Below are 14,562 nucleotides of genomic sequence, written 5' to 3' on the forward strand. Positions count from 1 at the left end.
CTCATGAAGGGGACATGGTTGGGTCCACCCCTTTCCCGGTTATCCCCTCTAGGCCTTTTGGCTTAGATCAAGTGTAAAAAAAGAAAGGATCTTGCGACAGATCGCATCCTGAGGCACGTTTTTTTTTGTGTGAATACTTGCACTTGGGTGACTTGTGAGCACATACTGATACATACGTTCCCTATCTGGGGACCATAAATTAAATGGATTTTTGAGAAAGGGAGCTGATTTGGAAGCTTGCTTCTGTCGCCCTATGCATTGACCCGATGTGGCAGTATCTTCGGGTAGTGAACAGTGCACCACCCCATTCCAGTGTTAAACAAGAAAGATTCTCATTTAATCCTCGGTGGGTGAGAATTTGAGTTTGAGAATTGGAGACCAAAATGATGAGTTGCACTGACTGGTTTATGAACGTCTATTCATTTAGCGTTTTAATGACCATGTTTGCACACTGATTGGTGTAAAAAAATAAAATAAAACTAAATAATAATAATCTAGCACACCTGTGCAGGTTTGACATGACATGACAGGTAGCTGTCTTGTGGGTGGTGCTGAATCCTGTTAAATGACATGAGGGTCTCATGCCTATACACAAGGGTGTGTCATTGCTGTTGCTTGACCATGCATTGGTTTCTGTGGTCAGTGAATGATAAAAACAAAATTTACCATCCATTGATGGATGGGAAATCCGCCATGAGGCATTTGTTTTTAGAAACTGCTGCTCACAACCAATGTTGCAATGGAGTGTCTCCATCTGCTGGTGGTATTGGAAAGGCATTAGTGCTATGACAGGGTCTGAAGAAGAAGAAGAAGAAGAAGAAGAAGAAGACGGAAAAAAATATATATAAAAAGAAAAAGAGAGAGAGGGAGAGAGACTGACTTAGTGAGCGAGTGAGTGAGAGAGTGAGAGTGAGTGAGAGTGAATGAGTGAGTGAGTGATTGAGTGAGTGAGTGAGTGAGTGAGAACAAATGAGTTAAAGCAAGTGAGTGAGAGAGATCGAATGAATGAAAGTCTGAATGACAGAAAGAAAAAAGGATGAAGAAAGAAGCATGAAGAAAAAAAAATGTATATGGAGTTGCTGACATGAGTGCAATCTACAAAGCCGTTGAGGCTGATCCTCATGGGAGGATTATTGCACCAGGACCCTTAGCACTTTTAAAATGCCATTCAATGCCACGGGCTAGATGTAAACTGCAGATGACCATGTTGTGGTAGTTACCATGGATACCCAAGTGATGTGTGAGCTAACACATAGGCCCAACAGATTCCAAGAAGGCCAGAATCACCAGCGGCACCACCATCGATTGTCAGGTCACCCGGATTCAGCAAATACCAGAGTCCAAAATGATGCAGGTTTATACTGTTAATTTTCAGTTTATCGTTACAGTTGGTGTTATTCCATGTCGGAAGGGACGCAGCTACAGCCAGTGGGGTAACTAGAGACAGGCAGGCAGCTATGTGCAACAAAGGTAGGCGTGTTGTTTTCATATGCAGATCTGAAATATTGTCTTATATGCAAGAGGAGGAGTGATGGGGGTTCAGGCAAAAGCCAGGCTATGGATTGCATTGCTAAATGCTCCATCAGAGTGCAATGGTCGCATGTCCTTTTTTTAAGTGATGATGTGGGTTTAGCCTGTGCTGTATGTATGTATGGGTGGCTGACTGCCACCCACCCAGAAAGTGTATGGGAGGCTGGTTGGCTGCCAGCCTTCCTTCCATTCCTATGAGTAATGTGAGTGCTCATGAAGGGGACATGGTTGGGTCCACCCCTTTCCCGGTTATCCCCTCTAGGCCTTTTGGCTTAGATCAAGTGTAAAAAAAGAAAGGATCTTGCGACAGATCGCATCCTGAGGCACGTTTTTTTTTGTGTGAATACTTGCACTTGGGTGACTTGTGAGCACATACTGATACATACGTTCCCTATCTGGGGACCATAAATTAAATGGATTTTTGAGAAAGGGAGCTGATTTGGAAGCTTGCTTCTGTCGCCCTATGCATTGACCCGATGTGGCAGTATCTTCGGGTAGTGAACAGTGCACCACCCCATTCCAGTGTTAAACAAGAAAGATTCTCATTTAATCCTCCGTGGGTGAGAATTTGAGTTTGAGAATTGGAGACCAAAATGATGAGTTGCACTGACTGGTTTATGAACGTCTATTCATTTAGCGTTTTAATGACCATGTTTGCACACTGATTGGTGTAAAAAAATAAAATAAAACTAAATAATAATAATCTAGCACACCTGTGCAGGTTTGACATGACATGACAGGTAGCTGTCTTGTGGGTGGTGCTGAATCCTGTTAAATGACATGAGGGTCTCATGCCTATACACAAGGGTGTGTCATTGCTGTTGCTTGACCATGCATTGGTTTCTGTGGTCAGTGAATGATAAAAACAAAATTTACCATCCATTGATGGATGGGAAATCCGCCATGAGGCATTTGTTTTTAGAAACTGCTGCTCACAACCAATGTTGCAATGGAGTGTCTCCATCTGCTGGTGGTATTGGAAAGGCATTAGTGCTATGACAGGGTCTGAAGAAGAAGAAGAAGAAGAAGAAGAAGAAGAAGACGGAAAAAATATATATAAAAAGAAAAAGAGAGAGAGAGAGAGAGACTGACTTAGTGAGCGAGTGAGTGAGAGAGTGAGAGTGAGTGAGAGTGAATGAGTGAGTGAGTGATTGAGTGAGTGAGTGAGTGAGTGAGTGAGAACAAATGAGTTAAAGCAAGTGAGTGAGAGAGATCGAATGAATGAAAGTCTGAATGACAGAAAGAAAAAAGGATGAAGAAAGAAGCATGAAGAAAAAAAAATGTATATGGAGTTGCTGACATGAGTGCAATCTACAAAGCCGTTGAGGCTGATCCTCATGGGAGGATTATTGCACCAGGACCCTTAGCACTTTTAAAATGCCATTCAATGCCACGGGCTAGATGTAAACTGCAGATGACCATGTTGTGGTAGTTACCATGGATACCCAAGTGATGTGTGAGCTAACACATAGGCCCAACAGATTCCAAGAAGGCCAGAATCACCAGCGGCACCACCATCGATTGTCAGGTCACCCGGATTCAGCAAATACCAGAGTCCAAAATGATGCAGGTTTATACTGTTAATTTTCAGTTTATCGTTACAGTTGGTGTTATTCCATGTCGGAAGGGACGCAGCTACAGCCAGTGGGGTAACTAGAGACAGGCAGGCAGCTATGTGCAACAAAGGTAGGCGTGTTGTTTTCATATGCAGATCTGAAATATTGTCTTATATGCAAGAGGAGGAGTGATGGGGGTTCAGGCAAAAGCCAGGCTATGGATTGCATTGCTAAATGCTCCATCAGAGTGCAATGGTCGCCTGTCCTTTTTTTAAGTGATGATGTGGGTTTAGCCTGTGCTGTATGTATGTATGGGTGGCTGACTGCCACCCACCCAGAAAGTGTATGGGAGGCTGGTTGGCTGCCAGCCTTCCTTCCATTCCTATGAGTAATGTGAGTGCTCATGAAGGGGACATGGTTGGGTCCACCCCTTTCCCGGTTATCCCCTCTAGGCCTTTTGGCTTAGATCAAGTGTAAAAAAAGAAAGGATCTTGCGACAGATCGCATCCTGAGGCACGTTTTTTTTTGTGTGAATACTTGCACTTGGGTGACTTGTGAGCACATACTGATACATACGTTCCCTATCTGGGGACCATAAATTAAATGGATTTTTGAGAAAGGGAGCTGATTTGGAAGCTTGCTTCTGTCGCCCTATGCATTGACCCGATGTGGCAGTATCTTCGGGTAGTGAACAGTGCACCACCCCATTCCAGTGTTAAACAAGAAAGATTCTCATTTAATCCTCCGTGGGTGAGAATTTGAGTTTGAGAATTGGAGACCAAAATGATGAGTTGCACTGACTGGTTTATGAACGTCTATTCATTTAGCGTTTTAATGACCATGTTTGCACACTGATTGGTGTAAAAAAATAAAATAAAACTAAATAATAATAATCTAGCACACCTGTGCAGGTTTGACATGACATGACAGGTAGCTGTCTTGTGGGTGGTGCTGAATCCTGTTAAATGACATGAGGGTCTCATGCCTATACACAAGGGTGTGTCATTGCTGTTGCTTGACCATGCATTGGTTTCTGTGGTCAGTGAATGATAAAAACAAAATTTACCATCCATTGATGGATGGGAAATCCGCCATGAGGCATTTGTTTTTAGAAACTGCTGCTCACAACCAATGTTGCAATGGAGTGTCTCCATCTGCTGGTGGTATTGGAAAGGCATTAGTGCTATGACAGGGTCTGAAGAAGAAGAAGAAGAAGAAGAAGAAGAAGAAGAAGAAGAAGAAGACGGAAAAAAATATATATAAAAAGAAAAAGAGAGAGAGAGAGAGAGACTGACTTAGTGAGCGAGTGAGTGAGAGAGTGAGAGTGAGTGAGAGTGAATGAGTGAGTGAGTGATTGAGTGAGTGAGTGAGTGAGTGAGAACAAATGAGTTAAAGCAAGTGAGTGAGAGAGATCGAATGAATGAAAGTCTGAATGACAGAAAGAAAAAAGGATGAAGAAAGAAGCATGAAGAAAAAAAAATGTATATGGAGTTGCTGACATGAGTGCAATCTACAAAGCCGTTGAGGCTGATCCTCATGGGAGGATTATTGCACCAGGACCCTTAGCACTTTTAAAATGCCATTCAATGCCACGGGCTAGATGTAAACTGCAGATGACCATGTTGTGGTAGTTACCATGGATACCCAAGTGATGTGTGAGCTAACACATAGGCCCAACAGATTCCAAGAAGGCCAGAATCACCAGCGGCACCACCATCCATTGTCAGGTCACCCGGATTCAGCAAATACCAGAGTCCAAAATGATGCAGGTTTATACTGTTAATTTTCAGTTTATCGTTACAGTTGGTGTTATTCCATGTCGGAAGGGACGCAGCTACAGCCAGTGGGGTAACTAGAGACAGGCAGGCAGCTATGTGCAACAAAGGTAGGCGTGTTGTTTTCATATGCAGATCTGAAATATTGTCTTATATGCAAGAGGAGGAGTGATGGGGGTTCAGGCAAAAGCCAGGCTATGGATTGCATTGCTAAATGCTCCATCAGAGTGCAATGGTCGCCTGTCCTTTTTTTAAGTGATGATGTGGGTTTAGCCTGTGCTGTATGTATGTATGGGTGGCTGACTGCCACCCACCCAGAAAGTGTATGGGAGGCTGGTTGGCTGCCAGCCTTCCTTCCATTCCTATGAGTAATGTGAGTGCTCATGAAGGGGACATGGTTGGGTCCACCCCTTTCCCGGTTATCCCCTCTAGGCCTTTTGGCTTAGATCAAGTGTAAAAAAAGAAAGGATCTTGCGACAGATCGCATCCTGAGGCACGTTTTTTTTTGTGTGAATACTTGCACTTGGGTGACTTGTGAGCACATACTGATACATACGTTCCCTATCTGGGGACCATAAATTAAATGGATTTTTGAGAAAGGGAGCTGATTTGGAAGCTTGCTTCTGTCGCCCTATGCATTGACCCGATGTGGCAGTATCTTCGGGTAGTGAACAGTGCACCACCCCATTCCAGTGTTAAACAAGAAAGATTCTCATTTAATCCTCCGTGGGTGAGAATTTGAGTTTGAGAATTGGAGACCAAAATGATGAGTTGCACTGACTGGTTTATGAACGTCTATTCATTTAGCGTTTTAATGACCATGTTTGCACACTGATTGGTGTAAAAAAATAAAATAAAACTAAATAATAATAATCTAGCACACCTGTGCAGGTTTGACATGACATGACAGGTAGCTGTCTTGTGGGTGGTGCTGAATCCTGTTAAATGACATGAGGGTCTCATGCCTATACACAAGGGTGTGTCATTGCTGTTGCTTGACCATGCATTGGTTTCTGTGGTCAGTGAATGATAAAAACAAAATTTACCATCCATTGATGGACGGGAAATCCGCCATGAGGCATTTGTTTTTAGAAACTGCTGCTCACAACCAATGTTGCAATGGAGTGTCTCCATCTGCTGGTGGTATTGGAAAGGCATTAGTGCTATGACAGGGTCTGAAGAAGAAGAAGAAGAAGAAGAAGAAGAAGAAGAAGACGGAAAAAAATATATATAAAAAGAAAAAGAGAGAGAGAGAGAGAGACTGACTTAGTGAGCGAGTGAGTGAGAGAGTGAGAGTGAGTGAGAGTGAATGAGTGAGTGAGTGATTGAGTGAGTGAGTGAGTGAGAACAAATGAGTTAAAGCAAGTGAGTGAGAGAGATCGAATGAATGAAAGTCTGAATGACAGAAAGAAAAAAGGATGAAGAAAGAAGCATGAAGAAAAAAAAATGTATATGGAGTTGCTGACATGAGTGCAATCTACAAAGCCGTTGAGGCTGATCCTCATGGGAGGATTATTGCACCAGGACCCTTAGCACTTTTAAAATGCCATTCAATGCCACGGGCTAGATGTAAACTGCAGATGACCATGTTGTGGTAGTTACCATGGATACCCAAGTGATGTGTGAGCTAACACATAGGCCCAACAGATTCCAAGAAGGCCAGAATCACCAGCGGCACCACCATCCATTGTCAGGTCACCCGGATTCAGCAAATACCAGAGTCCAAAATGATGCAGGTTTATACTGTTAATTTTCAGTTTATCGTTACAGTTGGTGTTATTCCATGTCGGAAGGGACGCAGCTACAGCCAGTGGGGTAACTAGAGACAGGCAGGCAGCTATGTGCAACAAAGGTAGGCGTGTTGTTTTCATATGCAGATCTGAAATATTGTCTTATATGCAAGAGGAGGAGTGATGGGGGTTCAGGCAAAAGCCAGGCTATGGATTGCATTGCTAAATGCTCCATCAGAGTGCAATGGTCGCCTGTCCTTTTTTTAAGTGATGATGTGGGTTTAGCCTGTGCTGTATGTATGTATGGGTGGCTGACTGCCACCCACCCAGAAAGTGTATGGGAGGCTGGTTGGCTGCCAGCCTTCCTTCCATTCCTATGAGTAATGTGAGTGCTCATGAAGGGGACATGGTTGGGTCCACCCCTTTCCCGGTTATCCCCTCTAGGCCTTTTGGCTTAGATCAAGTGTAAAAAAAGAAAGGATCTTGCGACAGATCGCATCCTGAGGCACGTTTTTTTTTGTGTGAATACTTGCACTTGGGTGACTTGTGAGCACATACTGATACATACGTTCCCTATCTGGGGACCATAAATTAAATGGATTTTTGAGAAAGGGAGCTGATTTGGAAGCTTGCTTCTGTCGCCCTATGCATTGACCCGATGTGGCAGTATCTTCGGGTAGTGAACAGTGCACCACCCCATTCCAGTGTTAAACAAGAAAGATTCTCATTTAATCCTCCGTGGGTGAGAATTTGAGTTTGAGAATTGGAGACCAAAATGATGAGTTGCACTGACTGGTTTATGAACGTCTATTCATTTAGCGTTTTAATGACCATGTTTGCACACTGATTGGTGTAAAAAAATAAAATAAAACTAAATAATAATAATCTAGCACACCTGTGCAGGTTTGACATGACATGACAGGTAGCTGTCTTGTGGGTGGTGCTGAATCCTGTTAAATGACATGAGGGTCTCATGCCTATACACAAGGGTGTGTCATTGCTGTTGCTTGACCATGCATTGGTTTCTGTGGTCAGTGAATGATAAAAACAAAATTTACCATCCATTGATGGATGGGAAATCCGCCATGAGGCATTTGTTTTTAGAAACTGCTGCTCACAACCAATGTTGCAATGGAGTGTCTCCATCTGCTGGTGGTATTGGAAAGGCATTAGTGCTATGACAGGGTCTGAAGAAGAAGAAGAAGAAGAAGAAGAAGAAGAAGAAGAAGAAGACGGAAAAAAATATATATAAAAAGAAAAAGAGAGAGAGAGAGAGAGACTGACTTAGTGAGCGAGTGAGTGAGAGAGTGAGAGTGAGTGAGAGTGAATGAGTGAGTGAGTGATTGAGTGAGTGAGTGAGTGAGTGAGAACAAATGAGTTAAAGCAAGTGAGTGAGAGAGATCGAATGAATGAAAGTCTGAATGACAGAAAGAAAAAAGGATGAAGAAAGAAGCATGAAGAAAAAAAAATGTATATGGAGTTGCTGACATGAGTGCAATCTACAAAGCCGTTGAGGCTGATCCTCATGGGAGGATTATTGCACCAGGACCCTTAGCACTTTTAAAATGCCATTCAATGCCACGGGCTAGATGTAAACTGCAGATGACCATGTTGTGGTAGTTACCATGGATACCCAAGTGATGTGTGAGCTAACACATAGGCCCAACAGATTCCAAGAAGGCCAGAATCACCAGCGGCACCACCATCCATTGTCAGGTCACCCGGATTCAGCAAATACCAGAGTCCAAAATGATGCAGGTTTATACTGTTAATTTTCAGTTTATCGTTACAGTTGGTGTTATTCCATGTCGGAAGGGACGCAGCTACAGCCAGTGGGGTAACTAGAGACAGGCAGGCAGCTATGTGCAACAAAGGTAGGCGTGTTGTTTTCATATGCAGATCTGAAATATTGTCTTATATGCAAGAGGAGGAGTGATGGGGGTTCAGGCAAAAGCCAGGCTATGGATTGCATTGCTAAATGCTCCATCAGAGTGCAATGGTCGCCTGTCCTTTTTTTAAGTGATGATGTGGGTTTAGCCTGTGCTGTATGTATGTATGGGTGGCTGACTGCCACCCACCCAGAAAGTGTATGGGAGGCTGGTTGGCTGCCAGCCTTCCTTCCATTCCTATGAGTAATGTGAGTGCTCATGAAGGGGACATGGTTGGGTCCACCCCTTTCCCGGTTATCCCCTCTAGGCCTTTTGGCTTAGATCAAGTGTAAAAAAAGAAAGGATCTTGCGACAGATCGCATCCTGAGGCACGTTTTTTTTTTGTGTGAATACTTGCACTTGGGTGACTTGTGAGCACATACTGATACATACGTTCCCTATCTGGGGACCATAAATTAAATGGATTTTTGAGAAAGGGAGCTGATTTGGAAGCTTGCTTCTGTCGCCCTATGCATTGACCCGATGTGGCAGTATCTTCGGGTAGTGAACAGTGCACCACCCCATTCCAGTGTTAAACAAGAAAGATTCTCATTTAATCCTCGGTGGGTGAGAATTTGAGTTTGAGAATTGGAGACCAAAATGATGAGTTGCACTGACTGGTTTATGAACGTCTATTCATTTAGCGTTTTAATGACCATGTTTGCACACTGATTGGTGTAAAAAAATAAAATAAAACTAAATAATAATAATCTAGCACACCTGTGCAGGTTTGACATGACATGACAGGTAGCTGTCTTGTGGGTGGTGCTGAATCCTGTTAAATGACATGAGGGTCTCATGCCTATACACAAGGGTGTGTCATTGCTGTTGCTTGACCATGCATTGGTTTCTGTGGTCAGTGAATGATAAAAACAAAATTTACCATCCATTGATGGATGGGAAATCCGCCATGAGGCATTTGTTTTTAGAAACTGCTGCTCACAACCAATGTTGCAATGGAGTGTCTCCATCTGCTGGTGGTATTGGAAAGGCATTAGTGCTATGACAGGGTCTGAAGAAGAAGAAGAAGAAGAAGAAGAAGACGGAAAAAAATATATATAAAAAGAAAAAGAGAGAGAGAGAGAGAGAGACTGACTTAGTGAGCGAGTGAGTGAGAGAGTGAGAGTGAGTGAGAGTGAATGAGTGAGTGAGTGATTGAGTGAGTGAGTGAGTGAGAACAAATGAGTTAAAGCAAGTGAGTGAGAGAGATCGAATGAATGAAAGTCTGAATGACAGAAAGAAAAAAGGATGAAGAAAGAAGCATGAAGAAAAAAAAATGTATATGGAGTTGCTGACATGAGTGCAATCTACAAAGCCGTTGAGGCTGATCCTCATGGGAGGATTATTGCACCAGGACCCTTAGCACTTTTAAAATGCCATTCAATGCCACGGGCTAGATGTAAACTGCAGATGACCATGTTGTGGTAGTTACCATGGATACCCAAGTGATGTGTGAGCTAACACATAGGCCCAACAGATTCCAAGAAGGCCAGAATCACCAGCGGCACCACCATCGATTGTCAGGTCACCCGGATTCAGCAAATACCAGAGTCCAAAATGATGCAGGTTTATACTGTTAATTTTCAGTTTATCGTTACAGTTGGTGTTATTCCATGTCGGAAGGGACGCAGCTACAGCCAGTGGGGTAACTAGAGACAGGCAGGCAGCTATGTGCAACAAAGGTAGGCGTGTTGTTTTCATATGCAGATCTGAAATATTGTCTTATATGCAAGAGGAGGAGTGATGGGGGTTCAGGCAAAAGCCAGGCTATGGATTGCATTGCTAAATGCTCCATCAGAGTGCAATGGTCGCCTGTCCTTTTTTTAAGTGATGATGTGGGTTTAGCCTGTGCTGTATGTATGTATGGGTGGCTGACTGCCACCCACCCAGAAAGTGTATGGGAGGCTGGTTGGCTGCCAGCCTTCCTTCCATTCCTATGAGTAATGTGAGTGCTCATGAAGGGGACATGGTTGGGTCCACCCCTTTCCCGGTTATCCCCTCTAGGCCTTTTGGCTTAGATCAAGTGTAAAAAAAGAAAGGATCTTGCGACAGATCGCATCCTGAGGCACGTTTTTTTTTGTGTGAATACTTGCACTTGGGTGACTTGTGAGCACATACTGATACATACGTTCCCTATCTGGGGACCATAAATTAAATGGATTTTTGAGAAAGGGAGCTGATTTGGAAGCTTGCTTCTGTCGCCCTATGCATTGACCCGATGTGGCAGTATCTTCGGGTAGTGAACAGTGCACCACCCCATTCCAGTGTTAAACAAGAAAGATTCTCATTTAATCCTCCGTGGGTGAGAATTTGAGTTTGAGAATTGGAGACCAAAATGATGAGTTGCACTGACTGGTTTATGAACGTCTATTCATTTAGCGTTTTAATGACCATGTTTGCACACTGATTGGTGTAAAAAAATAAAATACAACTAAATAATAATAATCTAGCACACCTGTGCAGGTTTGACATGACATGACAGGTAGCTGTCTTGTGGGTGGTGCTGAATCCTGTTAAATGACATGAGGGTCTCATGCCTATACACAAGGGTGTGTCATTGCTGTTGCTTGACCATGCATTGGTTTCTGTGGTCAGTGAATGATAAAAACAAAATTTACCATCCATTGATGGATGGGAAATCCGCCATGAGGCATTTGTTTTTAGAAACTGCTGCTCACAACCAATGTTGCAATGGAGTGTCTCCATCTGCTGGTGGTATTGGAAAGGCATTAGTGCTATGACAGGGTCTGAAGAAGAAGAAGAAGAAGAAGAAGAAGACGGAAAAAAATATATATAAAAAGAAAAAGAGAGAGAGAGAGAGACTGACTTAGTGAGCGAGTGAGTGAGAGAGTGAGAGTGAGTGAGAGTGAATGAGTGAGTGAGTGATTGAGTGAGTGAGTGAGTGAGAACAAATGAGTTAAAGCAAGTGAGTGAGAGAGATCGAATGAATGAAAGTCTGAATGACAGAAAGAAAAAAGGATGAAGAAAGAAGCATGAAGAAAAAAAAATGTATATGGAGTTGCTGACATGAGTGCAATCTACAAAGCCGTTGAGGCTGATCCTCATGGGAGGATTATTGCACCAGGACCCTTAGCACTTTTAAAATGCCATTCAATGCCACGGGCTAGATGTAAACTGCAGATGACCATGTTGTGGTAGTTACCATGGATACCCAAGTGATGTGTGAGCTAACACATAGGCCCAACAGATTCCAAGAAGGCCAGAATCACCAGCGGCACCACCATCGATTGTCAGGTCACCCGGATTCAGCAAATACCAGAGTCCAAAATGATGCAGGTTTATACTGTTAATTTTCAGTTTATCGTTACAGTTGGTGTTATTCCATGTCGGAAGGGACGCAGCTACAGCCAGTGGGGTAACTAGAGACAGGCAGGCAGGTATGTGCAACAAAGGTAGGCGTGTTGTTTTCATATGCAGATCTGAAATATTGTCTTATATGCAAGAGGAGGAGTGATGGGGGTTCAGGCAAAAGCCAGGCTATGGATTGCATTGCTAAATGCTCCATCAGAGTGCAATGGTCGCCTGTCCTTTTTTTAAGTGATGATGTGGGTTTAGCCTGTGCTGTATGTATGTATGGGTGGCTGACTGCCACCCACCCAGAAAGTGTATGGGAGGCTGGTTGGCTGCCAGCCTTCCTTCCATTCCTATGAGTAATGTGAGTGCTCATGAAGGGGACATGGTTGGGTCCACCCCTTTCCCGGTTATCCCCTCTAGGCCTTTTGGCTTAGATCAAGTGTAAAAAAAGAAAGGATCTTGCGACAGATCGCATCCTGAGGCACGTTTTTTTTTGTGTGAATACTTGCACTTGGGTGACTTGTGAGCACATACTGATACATACGTTCCCTATCTGGGGACCATAAATTAAATGGATTTTTGAGAAAGGGAGCTGATTTGGAAGCTTGCTTCTGTCGCCCTATGCATTGACCCGATGTGGCAGTATCTTCGGGTAGTGAACAGTGCACCACCCCATTCCAGTGTTAAACAAGAAAGATTCTCATTTAATCCTCCGTGGGTGAGAATTTGAGTTTGAGAATTGGAGACCAAAATGATGAGTTGCACTGACTGGTTTATGAACGTCTATTCATTTAGCGTTTTAATGACCATGTTTGCACACTGATTGGTGTAAAAAAATAAAATAAAACTAAATAATAATAATCTAGCACACCTGTGCAGGTTTGACATGACATGACAGGTAGCTGTCTTGTGGGTGGTGCTGAATCCTGTTAAATGACATGAGGGTCTCATGCCTATACACAAGGGTGTGTCATTGCTGTTGCTTGACCATGCATTGGTTTCTGTGGTCAGTGAATGATAAAAACAAAATTTACCATCCATTGATGGATGGGAAATCCGCCATGAGGCATTTGTTTTTAGAAACTGCTGCTCACAACCAATGTTGCAATGGAGTGTCTCCATCTGCTGGTGGTATTGGAAAGGCATTAGTGCTATGACAGGGTCTGAAGAAGAAGAAGAAGAAGAAGAAGACGGAAAAAAATATATATAAAAAGAAAAAGAGAGAGAGAGAGAGACTGACTTAGTGAGCGAGTGAGTGAGAGAGTGAGAGTGAGTGAGAGTGAATGAGTGAGTGATTGAGTGAGTGAGTGAGTGAGTGAGAACAAATGAGTTAAAGCAAGTGAGTGAGAGAGATCGAATGAATGAAAGTCTGAATGACAGAAAGAAAAAAGGATGAAGAAAGAAGCATGAAGAAAAAAAAATGTATATGGAGTTGCTGACATGAGTGCAATCTACAAAGCCGTTGAGGCTGATCCTCATGGGAGGATTATTGCACCAGGACCCTTAGCACTTTTAAAATGCCATTCAATGCCACGGGCTAGATGTAAACTGCAGATGACCATGTTGTGGTAGTTACCATGGATACCCAAGTGATGTGTGAGCTAACACATAGGCCCAACAGATTCCAAGAAGGCCAGAATCACCAGCGGCACCACCATCGATTGTCAGGTCACCCGGATTCAGCAAATACCAGAGTCCAAAATGAGTCCAGTTTATCGTTACAGTTGGTGTTATTCCATGTCGGAAGGGACGCAGCTACAGCCAGTGGGGTAACTAGAGACAGGCAGGCAGCTATGTGCAACAAAGGTAGGCGTGTTGTTTTCATATGCAGATCTGAAATATTGTCTTATATGCAAGAGGAGGAGTGATGGGGGTTCAGGCAAAAGCCAGGCTATGGATTGCATTGCTAAATGCTCCATCAGAGTGCAATGGTCGCCTGTCCTTTTTTTAAGTGATGATGTGGGTTTAGCCTGTGCTGTATGTATGTATGGGTGGCTGACTGCCACCCACCCAGAAAGTGTATGGGAGGCTGGTTGGCTGCCAGCCTTCCTTCCATTCCTATGAGTAATGTGAGTGCTCATGAAGGGGACATGGTTGGGTCCACCCCTTTCCCGGTTATCCCCTCTAGGCCTTTTGGCTTAGATCAAGTGTAAAAAAAGAAAGGATCTTGCGACAGATCGCATCCTGAGGCACGTTTTTTTTTGTGTGAATACTTGCACTTGGGTGACTTGTGAGCACATACTGATACATACGTTCCCTATCTGGGGACCATAAATTAAATGGATTTTTGAGAAAGGGAGCTGATTTGGAAGCTTGCTTCTGTCGCCCTATGCATTGACCCGATGTGGCAGTATCTTCGGGTAGTGAACAGTGCACCACCCCATTCCAGTGTTAAACAAGAAAGATTCTCATTTAATCCTCCGTGGGTGAGAATTTGAGTTTGAGAATTGGAGACCAAAATGATGAGTTGCACTGACTGGTTTATGAACGTCTATTCATTTAGCGTTTTAATGACCATGTTTGCACACTGATTGGTGTAAAAAAATAAAATAAAACTAAATAATAATAATCTAGCACACCTGTGCAGGTTTGACATGACATGACAGGTAGCTGTCTTGTGGGTGGTGCTGAATCCTGTTAAATGACATGAGGGTCTCATGCCTATACACAAGGGTGTGTCATTGCTGTTGCTTGACCATGCATTGGTTTCTGTGGTCAGTGAATGATA

The 14,562-nt window shown here is 43.4% G+C and overlaps 9 pseudogenes; all 9 read left to right on the forward strand.

Annotated features, from left to right (window-relative positions):
* The first annotated feature begins 41 nt into the window (after window positions 1-41).
* On the forward strand, window positions 42-305 carry LOC130333750 (U2 spliceosomal RNA; annotated as a pseudogene).
* A 1,476-nt stretch (window positions 306-1,781) lies between these two features.
* Window positions 1,782-2,045, forward strand: LOC130333752 (U2 spliceosomal RNA; annotated as a pseudogene).
* Window positions 2,046-3,527: 1,482 nt separating this feature from the next.
* Window positions 3,528-3,791, forward strand: LOC130333754 (U2 spliceosomal RNA; annotated as a pseudogene).
* A 1,491-nt stretch (window positions 3,792-5,282) lies between these two features.
* On the forward strand, window positions 5,283-5,546 carry LOC130333755 (U2 spliceosomal RNA; annotated as a pseudogene).
* A 1,478-nt stretch (window positions 5,547-7,024) lies between these two features.
* Window positions 7,025-7,288, forward strand: LOC130333756 (U2 spliceosomal RNA; annotated as a pseudogene).
* A 1,488-nt stretch (window positions 7,289-8,776) lies between these two features.
* On the forward strand, window positions 8,777-9,041 carry LOC130333803 (U2 spliceosomal RNA; annotated as a pseudogene).
* Window positions 9,042-10,512: 1,471 nt separating this feature from the next.
* On the forward strand, window positions 10,513-10,776 carry LOC130333757 (U2 spliceosomal RNA; annotated as a pseudogene).
* A 1,467-nt stretch (window positions 10,777-12,243) lies between these two features.
* On the forward strand, window positions 12,244-12,507 carry LOC130333758 (U2 spliceosomal RNA; annotated as a pseudogene).
* A 1,444-nt stretch (window positions 12,508-13,951) lies between these two features.
* LOC130333759 (U2 spliceosomal RNA) lies at window positions 13,952-14,215 on the forward strand (annotated as a pseudogene).
* The last annotated feature ends 347 nt before the right edge of the window (window positions 14,216-14,562 follow it).

Source organism: Hyla sarda, unplaced genomic scaffold (genome assembly GCF_029499605.1).
Source record: "Hyla sarda isolate aHylSar1 unplaced genomic scaffold, aHylSar1.hap1 scaffold_416, whole genome shotgun sequence".
In the NCBI taxonomy this organism is placed as follows: domain Eukaryota; kingdom Metazoa; phylum Chordata; class Amphibia; order Anura; family Hylidae; genus Hyla; species Hyla sarda.